Here is a 14,647-nt window from a genome sequence, read left to right as displayed (position 1 = left end):
CAAAATTACCCCTAAATACACAATGTGCATTTGCAGCACAGTTCCATTAGAACTAAATTAATAGCAAACAGAATGTGAAAGGTTAGACCAACATGAGACATGAAACTCATTACAAAAGCAACACCAATAATTTTGTAAAGCTAAAAACTACACCACGGCACCAAGAAATGAATTCAGCCGATGCACTATTTTAAAGAATTGACATTCAGACTACAACCTGTACCTACAAAGAAACTTTTAGAGAGCGAGCAGAAAGGAGAAAGGGCAAATGTCAGATAGCAGATGTGTGTCTATGTGTGTTCATCTCAGTGGATCCTTGGCTCTCTGATACAAACAGTTTGAGGTTTCCTCATTAATCTCCTCTGGAGAGAAAACGAGTAGCATTAATCTCTGGCCTAGTGGGAGTCTACACACTACTGCCCACACAACTGACCTCAGAACAGCCCACACTGACCAACAGCCTATTCAATGCCAGCAGAGACCCGGTCCATCAGTTCAGTTCATGCCCAGACAGTCAGTCTAAACTGGTTCGGAGTAGAATGTGTGCTTCATTTTGCCAAATATCTGTTGTAGCCAAGCTCAATTACAGCATATTCTACCTCAAGTTTAGAGCCAAAGACATTGCAGCTACTGATAGATAATTAAAGGAACAGTTCATCAAAGTTTGAACTTGCCATCATGATGTTCAAAAACTTCATACTTTTTTAATGCTTTTCCATTTGGATTTTTAAAGAATTTTCATGCAGCTCTTCATATAAAGTATTCCTGGGGGAATTAACGCGTTAATCTTTGCGATTAAGATTAAGATGTTTAACACTTAAAAAAATAATAATAACGCATTTGACGCAGTACATTATTTGCCTTGTTTTAATGACTTCCTGTTGCGGCTGCTATGGTGAGTGTGCCGAAGCAAGTCACCCTTTCATGATGGAGAGAGACAAGGATGGAGTTTTAGGAGGAATTTTTGCATTTAAAAAGTTTTAGAAAACACTTTTATCTACTTTTGTCAGAAAACAAATCTATAAAATAGGTCCATACAACTTGTGCTCTATATTCCAAGTTTTCTGAAGCCGCATGAAACGTTTTTTTGAGGCTGCAGTGTGCAATTTGGAGGGAAGAGTAGTCATTATGCTAATTTTATCTTAAACCTTCAAAATGCAACCTACAGTTTACGATCGCTTTTCAGGTTTGTGAGGAAATTAAAGTTTAGTCATTATTCACTAATAATTGTCCTCGCCAGTGAGCTGATAATTCACAACTACTGCATCTGGATCTGTTGGGCCGCTGTGCTAACTCATGAATTCTAAAATGGTTCACGAATTGTAATAATTCGTTCAGAAATTGAAGTACAAATCTCCGACTGATGGGAGCTGATGGCAGCTGTTCTTGAATTAACAGCTCACTGAAGGGGAACGTTACCAGGGAACACAGACTTAAATGAAGTTGCTTTCCTCACACAATGCAATTCTTTAGCTTTTGAAGACTTAAAATAGCAGTCATAAAGGTTTGAAATGACATGCGGCCATTTTTAGGCTCAACTATACTTCTAGAAAATAAACAAATTATCTTTATAAGCAAGGTCAGTTAAATGCCAACTGTCAAAGCACTCTAAAGACACAACTGAGTCCAGATACCAATCCATCCAACTGACATTGACATCCTCATGTATTTAAGTCAAGGAATGGAAAATGCAAAGGCTAATATATATATATATATATATATATATATATATATATATATATATATACCGTTTCATCCACTCACATACACCACAAAAAACATGAACTCTCTTCCTCCCCAAAACAAGTCTTTTAGTTACACTTTATTAGTGAGAGCGTATTGCAAATTTACTAAGAGAGTAGAATATCTAAAGTGGACCATCGAAATAGTGTTACCAATCTTTCTGTTTAAACACTCTCCAAACAGTATTAGCAAGACTCCTTTGCATCCTCATTCCACTCTTACAGAAATGCCCTTGAAACGAGGATTACAAAAAAAAAACATTGAAATACTGAAATAGGTGGAGTGATCACTGCAATGCAACCATAGCAACTCGATCTCACCTTGAACCATAGGAAGTGGAGGTAAACACAAAGAGCAGTGAATTAACAGAAAGACTTGATTCTGTGCGATTCGGAGGGAGGGATGGTGACTACGCTCACACTTCATTTTAAAGCTGTAAAATACAGCTCACAGTTTACCCCTCACTTATTTTCAAATCCCTAAAAATCACACTCATGCAACACTAAGAAAAGTAATCATGATGGACATTTGATAATGTAAATGTTTCATAGAATAAAACGATTTTGGTTTTAAGAGTCAAACAAGTACAGTACCATAAGATTGACTTTATATGGTTAAAAACAATACACCATATTGTATAAGACTAGCTAATACAAACACTGAGGTTTTTCCACTGGTTTACAAAATAATTTATCGTTCAAATTCAGTGTTTTTTTGCGATTTAAAGTAAATCCAATAAAAAAGTCTGATTAATAAATAATCAAATAAAAAAGATTTTATTTATATAACATTGATTGCCCCCCCTTCTGCTCTAAAATCAGATATGCACCGGAATACACGCAACACACCTTGAGCAGGAGTGTGAGGACAAGGGTGCGAAAAACGGATGGTGACGCTTCTCACACTCTTATGTGAAAGCATGAGACTGCATACGCAAGTCCCACTCCAGTGTGTGTTCACTCGGCAGGTGTAAAAGTGTGTTTGTACTGACGAAGTGACGGAATGGAAGTGGGCGAACGTGTTTAAACGATAGGCGTTGTGTGCCTATTAAAATGCTAAAAGAATCTGATTATTTTCTTCCAGGGTTACATACGAGAAAACTATCATTTGTTTTACAACAGTACATAACAGTACAGAACATAACAGTATGTTGTAGGGTGTATATAGGGTACAATATTTTAAGCTCTCTTTTCCCTTTAGAAATTTCTTCAGGAACCTCTTGCATTTTGATTTTATTTTTGGCCTTGACAAGAGGACAGGGGGAAAAAATCAGAAGGTGAAAGTCAAGAGACAGAACAGAAATTCATAACAAATAGCACTCCTCACATAGCAATTGTGTCAGCATGTTGCTATGCTAACAATCTGATACTTCAAGAAGCATGAAAATACAAAGAAAATATATAGTGTACAATATTTGCTTTTTAATTTAGATTGAACTCTTTTGAGTGAACTGTATTGGCCATATTTTAAAATAACATCATTTCATTTTTTTTGATAACCCATCAAACGTTCTCTCGGTGGCTCTCATGCTGAAAACAGCTGGAAATAATTTACAATAAAAAATGTATTAACTAAAATATTTACTAGTGACTTTATGATTGGTAACCAAACAGCTGCTGCTTAGCAATAATGACCATATTCCATTTCATAATATATTCTGCATCTCTCAATTTCACCAACATCATCAACCTAATTTTCCACAATCAATATCCCAACCACATAAATGAAAAACACTTCTCATAGGCATCTCAGGGGCTATCATCACTATGCTCTTGTATTGACAGACTATAGGAGACATATGACACAGGTCATTTCCCACCAGACTGCTGTGCGCCAGTGGTATTAGATTAAAAAACATGTAACAAAGCCTGTGATAAAGGAGGAGGAAATCTGCGCATAGGGACAAGAAGCCATTTGGACTGGTGCTTCAATAATGGATACTTCATGACTTTTTAAAAAGGCTGGGCAAATACTGTTGCTTGTCTTAGATCTGTTCCCCTCTGCACATTGCTGCTTGAAAACCACACATTAAATTGAAACGTTTAAACGGATGGATTAGAAATATTCTCGCCACACTTTGGAGCAGACAGACTCGATCTGTCCTAGTATACCAATCCCTGTATACAGGGCAATTCTATTAGCCAGGTAACCTTTCAAATGACAGGCATTCTGTGTGCTCTTTTGTAACATATAAAGACAAATCTATACTTGAGTACAGAGGTGCAGGCAGAGAGATTGAGAGTGACACGGGGCGAAATCAAGTTTAGAAAGATGGAAAAGAGAAAATATATAAAAACTAGATATATTTTTAAGACAAATCTTTGAATCAGAGACTCATCCTGCTTAAAACATCTTATATGAGCCAAATATGGTTTGCTGTTTTCTGCTGGTTTAAGCTTGTCTCCTAGCAAGAGATTAAACAACAAGGAATCTGGCGACTGTGTCTTCCAAATATTCAGATGCTAGTTGGGATCAGAAATGAAGAAAATGGGAGAATATAAAAGAACTGAATGATTCCAAGTGTAGTCCAGTGGAAAATATAAATTTAAAAGAATAAAAATAAAAGCATGACAGAAATACATAACTTGGATTTAGACAGACTTAGATTTGTAGTTACTATTAGTAGTGCAAATTCAGCTCCCAGTCTGGCCAAGCTGGTCTTTAGCTGGTTTCCCACCCAAAACCACCATAAAGCCATCAACCAAGACCAGTCTAACCACTTTAGCTAGACTAGCAAACCATTTGCTGGTTTAAGCATTTTGTGTCGGCAGGGCAGAAACAGTGGTTTCTGGGTGGTTTCAATATTGCAGTACCGTGAAGCCAGATCTTTGTTCAGAGCAGATTCACATTTTTTTTATTAAAGCAGTCTGCCACTTGTTTGAAAGGAACAAAAGAGAAAGTATTGCGAATGTGTGTAGGATCCCATTCCTGAAGGCTGATGCGGATGCGGAGGCTACAAGGCTGCGGCAGCGTGTGGCGCAGTGCGCACATACACACAAACAGAGATGCAAACATGTACCCAAACATACAAAGACAAACACACACAAAGACAAACACACAAAAGAGACACGCAAGCACTTCTGGGAGCATGCCGGTGTATTTGCCAATGGGTCTTTTCATCGAGCTCAAGACCTTCTGCAAACAGAAGAGACAGCCCAAGGCCAGTGTAGAGTAGAGAGAGAAATGTATTTTAAATGTGCTTATTTTCTCAATCCCTCCCTCTCTTGCCATGTTTTTGATGAGAGAAGGTCATTGAGGAGGACAGACAAATATGTTTCTGTAGCTAAAAAATTTGATCAGGAAAGTACTGCGCCATTCTCTCCTTGGGTTTGAGCATGTGAAAGTAAATTAGAAAGGACCAAGATATTCAAGTACATAATGAATAGAATTTGTTTGTTGTTGTTAGGGCGGTTTTTTGATTATGGACACTTTTAGACCAGTGGACTTTTAGAAAATTACCTATTAAAATATGTTTCAATGTTTTAATAGTAGTCTTTTGACCACTAACAATGTTCTACAGTAAATATACATGCATTACAAGAGAATTCTGATTTTTCTTTGTGGCGATATGGAAGAAATCCATATCAGCTTTTCATTCTTTCTAATGGGCGGAAACCAATAAGGAAAGTGGATATAAAAGAGAGCAAGAAACGGAAGAGGAGGAGCAAGGAAAAACAAACTAAACGAACGTGGAGTTTATCGGAGTGGGACACACGCTACCTGAAGGCTGTCGTTGCTATTGTTTGCTGGAGTCTCTGTGCATGCGCTGACTGGGTGCGATCGCCGAAGTGACGGAGAAATTGAACTCTGCATGGTTCGTCTGCCTGGTGCTACACAAGCCAGCCTGGTTCACCTGCCTCAGGTACTAGTGTTGATGTCCATCGTCTTTTAACCTCACGCCAAGTCTCCAAACTCTTTCCCCGGCCCTGGATTTGCGGCCGCTATACAGACTGCTCCACGCAGCCGACACACACCCACTCACACGCTCATTACGCACACACGCTCATTACGCACACACGCTCATTACGCACACACGCATACACCAAACACACGTTTGGATTACTTATTTTTTCTTTGTGTGTTTTTTTATTTTATTTACATTTTCTTTTGGTTGGTATTGAACTTGAAAAACTGAGTCTGAAAAAAATAACGAACTTATGGACATTATCGATCAAAGACTCTCGTGATTTTTTTTGTTTATTTAATTGTTTGTTTTGTTTGGGAAATCTTGAACTGCGCAACCTCCTTACTGTCTGTTTTCATTAATTTGTTGTGTCATTTGTCATGTGAGGCAAAAGAAACAAATACAAACTCTGTGTGAAAATTGAACTGTCTATTTTTTTTTTTGCAAAATATGTTTTCTTAAAATATATATTTTCTTGATCTAAAACCCTTCAATCTCTGAATGTGTCTTTACGCCTAATTCTATGTTATTGTGGGTATTGTTAGGAATTTATTTTTTTGTAACAGTGGTTTGAGCTATCTGGGAATCTAAACTTCATTACATATATTTTTTTACTTGACAAGTTTTGACTTGTCTGGCGCCCGAACAATTTAAATTTAAAATCTGCTAGTCAAATTTGATTTGGGACAGCCACCGTTACATCTTCTTCTAAAAGTCATGAAAATTTCCACCACAGGAGTAATTTCCACTACATCTCTGATCAATTTAACAGCATTCTGTGGTGGATGGAAATTATGTCACAACTGTGGGACTAGTTACACACTTGCATTAATTCATATTTTATGAGGGATTTTTATATTTTTGAAATTAGGATGTTAAGGTCAAGTAAAAGGGTAAACAAAATCTATAAGCTACGTAAAGGCCATTTGAAAAGTAGCAAATATAAATGATGAAGGCATGGTAAAAAGCCTTTGAGCTCAAACAATAGAGCATGGCACTAGCAATGTCAAGGTCATTGGTTTGATTCCCAGGGACAGCAAGAACTGAGAAAATGTGTACCTTGAATGCAATGCCAATTTAGATAAAAGTGTCTGCCAAAATGCATGAATGTAAAAAGATTCCAAGGAAGTTTTCATATAAAAAAAGTAAAAATCATTCTCTAAAAATCGACCCCTTGAACATAAATGTGCATAAAGTAAAATCATTATACTCATTAACAAAAGAAAAGTCAATAAGCAAAATTTACTTGAATTCTCCTACAGTACATGTACCGGTATCTTGTGTTATGAATTGTGGTTCATGTTGCTATAGACACCAGTGGCCAACAAGGTCAGAAGTTTGCTTTCTAGTTTTTTCTGTTTCATTCTTTGTTTTGTTGCTGCTGGTTTTCTGGTGCTGTGTCCCAGCAAAACAAACTGGAGATAGGGCTTGAATGACTTCAAATTTTTTTAAAGTCAACATTTATGTGATTAAAGTCGAGTCGACTAGTCGCTGATGAAGTCTTTAAAGTACAAATAAGACTGAACCTTGAGCGGAGACTCGAACACGGGTTGCCTTGTGCACAGCTATGGCATATGACACAGCGCTTCCCACAAGGCTATTGCTCCTACATAACATCTTATTTTTAATCAGTTTTGTCTTTAGGTTGTTATATTTCTCACAGATTGATTTTTGCTCATTCTAAATCAGATACAGATATAGCACAGTAAAGATTACATATGAATGCATTAGTGAGACAGCGTTTGCGTGTCTCTCTAATGTGGTCTCTTTACAGTTTAGTTACTAAGAAATATATGCTAGAACCTTTCAGTTTCTAAGCTATTTTATTGATGAATCACAGAACAGTGTTGACAATACATTTCTAAGCTACTGAATGTTTCTGTGTGGGCGGAATCTGCACGTGATGTGTAAGCTACTGTCTGTATGTGTGTGCACATTACAAAGCAGCAGCGCATTAGTTTAGAACGGCGACTAACTTCCGTGTATAATAAGTTGTTTAAAACGTTCATTCACCTGATCAGTTTTGAGAATCCAGATCCTCTCTGTGTTTACATATATTTGTCATTTTAACTGCTGGAAACGGTGTGTAAAAGTGGACTTCGAAAATGTCTTATCCTGTTGCGCCCTCTATAGGCTATGATCAGCAACTAGTCGACGTCAAGCTTAAAAGCATCATGGCAGAGCATTATAGTCAATGAATCGACTAGTCTGTGCAACTGCAACGCCTAACCGGACATGAGCAAAACTTGACTTATTTACTTGAGACAGACCCAAAAGACAAGACATTGCCTTTGCATGTCATGTTGATATAATATTACCTCTCATTTTCTGCTTACATTTACTTGCTTTGAGAACTATAGGGAAACTTGCATTCTCTCAGCATGACCACCAGCCAAAAATCACAGACAGGCTATGGTCTGTTTCAGTAAGTAATGGATTGATCTGTTAGGGATGTTTTGGAGTGAGGCTGCAGACAAGGGGGGGCCGGTTTGGCTGTGATCATCCAGCTTACGGGAGCGTCCCCACCCGCTGCACCACATCATCTATCCCTCCTTCTCCTTCATCTCACTACATCACAGATCTCTTTTTCCTCTTTCCTCCCTTGCTCACGGAGAGTGTGCTCTGGAGTATCCCTCTTCAATCTCCCAGCTCAGCGTGAACCCACCACAACCACGGACACATCACAGCGTCTCCTCCACCCTCTGGACTCGGGATTGAGTGCTGTCTCCAGATCCTGTTCGCCTGATATCATTCCTGCTGTGAAAAGATCCACCACAGAAACGCAAATGATAAAGACAAAAGAACTCAAAACTAAAAAGATATCAAATGAAGAAGCGAAGGAGTGAGAGAGAGAGACGTTAGAAGTGGAGGTTTGGAATAAAAATAAATTACGCAGATATGGGCTATTTTAAGCATATTAAGTGGTTCAAGAGAAAACATTTTTTGTATTATAGGAATCGTTCAAAATCGAAAGTAAATAAATAACAGGCTTTTCATATGCTCAATGCTATCATCATTTGACGCAAACACTCTTTTGCCCTAATAAACTCCTGATTTAAACCTTTGTGCAAGATTACATAGTGTACACGAGATGTTTATGCATGTCTATGGTACATACTACCTAGCCAAGTACATCCCTCCCAACCAGCCCTGCCAATCACATGCCAGCATTTATGCATATTTTTACACAGCAAAACATGCTGAATCCATAATTTTTACCACCCAGAAATGACATGTCTCCTCTTAAATGCACTAGATTCAATCCTCATCTCATGGAGCTGCATAGTTAACATCTGACCGACATGGCCCGCTGGACAGGAAGCCTTTGCTAGAATATTTAACAGCAAAAAAAAAAAAAGTCCACAGTGAATCATTCACGGCATGAAAGCAGAAATTAAAATTCCGCCTCTTCTCAAATAGCAAAGTCGACAGACTGACCCGGAATGTGGACAGCACAACTGAAAGACAAAAAGGTTGCCGATCTTTCACAGCCTGGGAAAAAATGGGTGGGCAGCCAGAGGTGACCTGCCCTGACTGTGAAAACGGAAGCAATAGTTAAGAGTTGAGCATACTGGCAATCAGTGAACACATTCACACAGTTTTCTTGGAAGAATTCAGACTATGTAGGTAGTCTATGGAAGTACGTAACAGATTAATGTTTATTCTATGACAATGACAGGAGCAAGGAACACACATTCAAGGCCATAAAGATGTTGTGAAATAACGTCCACCCTCAATGGTCAATCAACTTCTCCTCATATTCTTATTTATTTTTCATCTCCACCCTTTAACCTCTTCCTGTTTCTGTTCAGTCATTTCTCCTTGTGTCAAGTCCATCATATCTCATCTAACAAAATGAGGTATAGATGCGTGTTGTTAATTACCACTGGCCACCGAGGCGTGCTCACAGTAGCATGTTTCAAATGGACACTTGTCTCAGACACACAGCGGCATGTGTAATGAGTGCTGGATGAATTAAGAAACAGGGCCAAGGACAACGACAGCAAGGAGGGGTGAGCCACCCCCTGACCCTGAGGATTAACATCGAACTGTCACTCAGGAGGAAAAGGATGGATAAGGGATGGATGACTAGAGGAAAATTCCAGAAGGACATAAATGTGAGACGCTGAGACTTAAGACATCATCTCAATCAAGAGAGCACCACAGTTTGAGTTTTTTGCTGTCTGAACCGTTGGCTGTGGTGTGGCTGCTCTGTATGCCAAAAGAGAGCCAAGCGGTGGAGATCTGTCTGTCTGTCCGTCAACTCTCCAATCACTTCTGACAGCAGAATGTGAAAACTCACTGTCAGCCACAAATGCACATCAGGCATTCTAAATGGCAAAAGAGAGGAGAGGAGAAGAGAGGGGGCGGGGGTGGGTGGGGAGATTGAAAAGTTGAATAAAATGGTTTACATAATATTGGAGATATTTTTTTATTTATGGTACAGTAGGTTATAATTTTAATCTATCTTTCTATCTATATATCTATATATCTATATATCTATCTATCTATCTATCTATCTATCTATCTATCTATCTATCTATCTATCTATCTATCTATCTATCTATCTATCTATCTATCTATCTATCTATCTATAAACATTCATATACCGTAATGCAGCATTTTTTTAAAAGAAAAAATAATAATGCATGGCCTCTTTGGACTTTCGCAGTACGCTGCTGCTCCAATTCACAAAGAAACTTACAGCAACGAAGATGTACTATTTGAACTTAGAAAGAAAACTGCCTGTGTGGTGACAATAATAATTTGTTACATTTATATAGCGCTTTTCTCAGCACTCGAAGTGCTTTACATAGAAGGGGGGGAATCTCCTCAACCACCACCAATGTGCAGCATCCACCTGGATGATGCGACGGCAGCCATATTGGTGGAGAGGAGAGTGATGAAGCCAATCAGTATATATAAGAATGATTAGGAGGCCATGATGGACAGAGGCCACTGGGCAAATTTGGCCAGGATGCCGGGGTTAAACACCTACTCTTTTTTTTTGAAGGACATACTGGGATTTTTAATGACCACAGAGTCAGGACTGCGGTTTAACGTCTCATCCAAAGGGTGATGCTTGTTACAGTACAGTGTCCCTATGGGGCGTTAGGACCCACACAGACCACAGGGTGAGCACCTCCTGTTGGCCTCAATACCACCTCTTCCAGCATCAACCTGGACTAATCCGGTCCTCCTCCAATTCAGGTCTCCATTAGGACCCCAAGCAATCCCATTGGCTCAAATTACTTTTAATGGGTACTCTCTTTAGCACCCGATTACAATTCCTTCAAAATCATGTTATGATAAATAATGTTTGAACCACATTATAATGACCATTATTGTCTGTATTAGTTAGCTTATGTACTAGCATAACTGAACTAGCCTGAAAGCTTTATAAACTCATTTGCACTTGCCCTACATGACAATCATTTTTAATGCAATTACTTTTTAAATAGTTAAATGTCCAAATATTTTAGGCTAGTTATAAAAAGAAAAGAATGTTCAATTATTCACTTAATAAGCTATTATTATTATGCCAAGTAATTAATTAACAGTTTATCAAGTGAAAGAAACTTTCATTTTGTTTTACTATGCACTATATGATAACCAATACATATTTTACATATATCGTTCGTATGTACTTAGTATAATCAATATTTATTAACACATAGGTTTGGACCACGCCCCCTGTCAAAATTGACTCGTGTTTGTGAAGATTTCAGCTCATGTGCATGTGCAGAACAGAACAGAACTCACTCTTGTGGTCAGCTCTGCGTGTGAGACCTGTCAGGACACATTTTGTTATCCACAACGTGTGGATTTTTGTGCACAATCATATTTTTTTTGTGTGCTCGAGTAAGGGATTTGCAATTTCTGTAGGTTTACATTTTACGTGCGAGCCTTGTCACTGTGCTCACACTGCTGTAATTCACTTGTGCGCGGTTTTGTCCATTATTTAACAACATAAAATGAAAGTTCTATCAGTTGCTATGTAGAATTTTACTTATGTATAAAATTGTGACAAATTTCTTACTAAGCACACTTGAAGGTACAGAAAGAGGAAGATTACAAATTGCATCGCATAGATAATAAGTCACGTTCAACCTGTACTTCTTCCAAACCAGCCAGCTGTATGTGTGAGTGTGTGTGTGTCTAATGTGAAAAACAAGGGGCTCCATACTGCGCCGGTTCCAACAGCATCTGCCTCTCTTTTCTCTAAACTTCAGCAGCCACACCTCAGTATGAAAGTGTGTGTGTGTGTGTGTGTGTGTGTGTGTGTGTGTGTGTGTGTGTGTGTGTGTGTGTGTGTGTGTGTGTGTGTGTAAGCGGATGTGATGACAGCTGCTCTGCACAGTGTGTGTACTGCTAAACTCTCGTCCACCCCTGCTGACTGTCCATGCTGTGCAGGTATAGCAGCTCTCTCCTCTATGTGTCCTGCTGCCTCATTAGGCGCAAGCGACATACACACACACAACAAAAATAATCCATTTGTCCAGCAAATGAGGCTCTCATGTCTTCAGTCCATATGAGATCGGAAACAGGTAGGAACAATCCTGTTAGTACTGTCCAATCATAGACCAGCTCAACATAATCAGTCAGAATCTGTCATACCACTTCTACACCGCAGCTACTTTACCATTGTTTGAGAGCAACAAACAAATTGGCTCCCTTTCAGCCACACCCACAGGAAACTGAAGCGAGTTTCTTTGAAATTACAATCCATTTGAATTCTGCTTCTTTACATTCGAATTAAAACTGCATCCTATTTGCTACCTCAGTTCAAATCAGCTTTTGGAATTGAATAGAAATTCTCAATTCAATTCTAAATGGTGCACAACCCCGTCAACTTCCAATTAATGTTCATGGTTTAAAATTAAATGTTCAAAGTGTGGTGTTCGGCTGTCCAAATTCCTTGTGGTCATGTAGAATATATGGTGACAGTAACTCAGGTTCACATACTGAACAAACATTGACTCATTATCTGCCTCTTACTCTCTGATTTTTTTTTATCTCTCTGTTTCTCTCTTGCTCACTTCATGAATATTTAGTGCTTTTCCCTCATACAAGACAATCATTAATTTCAAAGAATGCCCTTCATTCAATCAGCTCAACCGGAAAGGGCACTGCCTGAGTGAAAACAAACAAAAATACTACAAAAACCGCTCTGCAGACACCATCGACACCACTAGCTAAAGTAAATAATGTGTATCAACAAGACAACCCAAAGAACATTCAAAATCAGAAAGTGTAGAGAGATCCGGCTATAAATAGACTAGATAACTGAAGAGATCTTTATTGCATTGCATCCCTCAAAGACTTTGCCCTCTTGTCTTATCCAGCTGGGAACCAGACGGCCAAAAGAGGATGAAAGACCAACAGGAAATGATGAGTGACCTCTCGCTTCTAAAAAGCTGATTATCATTCATCATATCATATCCTAATTAAACGATAATCCCTTCTGGATCCTCTAATCTGATTGGACAAACTGCATTCAAACGTGCTAAATCTAAAAAAAAATGGGAGGGACAAAGCTGAACAGTTTGTATCATTATATTAAGGAGCCAGCAGCAAAAAAGGAAGGCTGAATGGAATTGAACAGATTTATATTTTTCCAAATAATATTTGCGTGGAGAATATGAAGGTAATGATGTTTGTAATTCAAACAGGACTAATAGAGTTGAATTTAATTAATTTGAATTTAATTTAAAATGAATCAACAACTTACACAGCTTTAACATAAATGCGGACTAAAAGTAAAAGTTAGGTTTATCAACATTTATTATCTAAACATTCTTATATGCACACATACGTACACACACTTGCATGCATTTACAAAAAGAGATAGGGAAAGATAAAGGAGTAAACTGGATTAGTGTGCTCAGATTTGCAGTCAATTATGAGGGATTTAGGCAGTGCTATGTGAAATCATTCTGGTGGCTTGCTCCTAATATTACATCCAGAGAACGGGTAAGCTCTAGTATTTCAGTGCCAAGCCCCTCTGATAATCATGGCTGAACTCCCTCTGTAAGAAGAGCTGTGCTGTGGAAGCCCTGTTATGAGACTGCATAGTCCTTGAGCCTAGCTCTGATCGATTAACTCATTACATACTTAGATCTAAAGAATGTTTAGCCGCTATGTCCATGCCAGCACTCCACCAATGCTGTGCCACACTAAAACTAATGGCTGACAATGCATATTTAAGGTTGAGTGTCACTGATAGGACCACTGATGATGGGACGGATAATTGGATGCTTATGGGTGGAAGTTTAAAGAGCATTAAAGTTCTGTAATTGGTTTGTCATCATTATGGACTTACATTTTTATATGAAAGCTCATATTAAGTTCTTTTATTAATCTAAATGAGACGACATCCACACACAAATATATTGGAACAAGGCTGATGATAATCTACTGCAATGACAAGGAACAAATTCAGACCAGAACTAGGCCAAGAACAAAGACATGATTAATTTAGCACTTTAGCCAAAAAAAGGGCAGTCTGTATTTCATAAGACTGAATGACTGAGAAATGCATACATATGCACAAAAATCCTTAAAATCCAAACAAAAATGTGCTCTTCCATTCTGCAATTGGGCAGACAAACAAAGAGACACCAAACACGTGTCACTTCGTTGAACTTCATGGGTTGGTTCACCCACAAAATCTGTCATCATTTACTCATCTGCATGTCGTTCCAAACGGATAATCTTTGAAACACAAATGAAGATATGTTTAATGGAACCTGACAGGTTTCTATCCTTCCATAGAAAGTCCAGGTAACCAGAACTTAGTAGATATACTGTATCAAGGCATTGTAAAAACAAATGAATAAAGTGGTTTAATCCAGTCATTGATCAAATGGCATTTACAGCTCATGCGATTGGCTCAATAAGTTCAGTGTAAACTCCCTTAGCAAAGAAAGCAGAATTGGCAAAGATAGAGAAGTCGCGTACTTGCAGAGTCGGAAAACTGCCACTGAGATGACTATGACT

At 38.4% G+C, this 14,647-nt stretch overlaps 1 long non-coding RNA gene across 3 annotated transcripts in view; it reads right to left on the bottom strand.

Annotated features, from left to right (window-relative positions):
• LOC307002856 overlaps positions 1-14,647 on the bottom strand; it is a 101,565-nt gene that overhangs the window by 48,315 nt on the left and 38,603 nt on the right. The gene's annotated exons all lie outside the window — the stretch shown is intronic.

The sequence above is a fragment of the Phoxinus phoxinus genome (assembly GCF_949152265.1).
Source record: "Phoxinus phoxinus genome assembly, chromosome: 8".
In the NCBI taxonomy this organism is placed as follows: Eukaryota; Metazoa; Chordata; class Actinopteri; order Cypriniformes; family Leuciscidae; genus Phoxinus; species Phoxinus phoxinus.
This window is presented reverse-complemented; position numbering and strand designations above follow the sequence as displayed.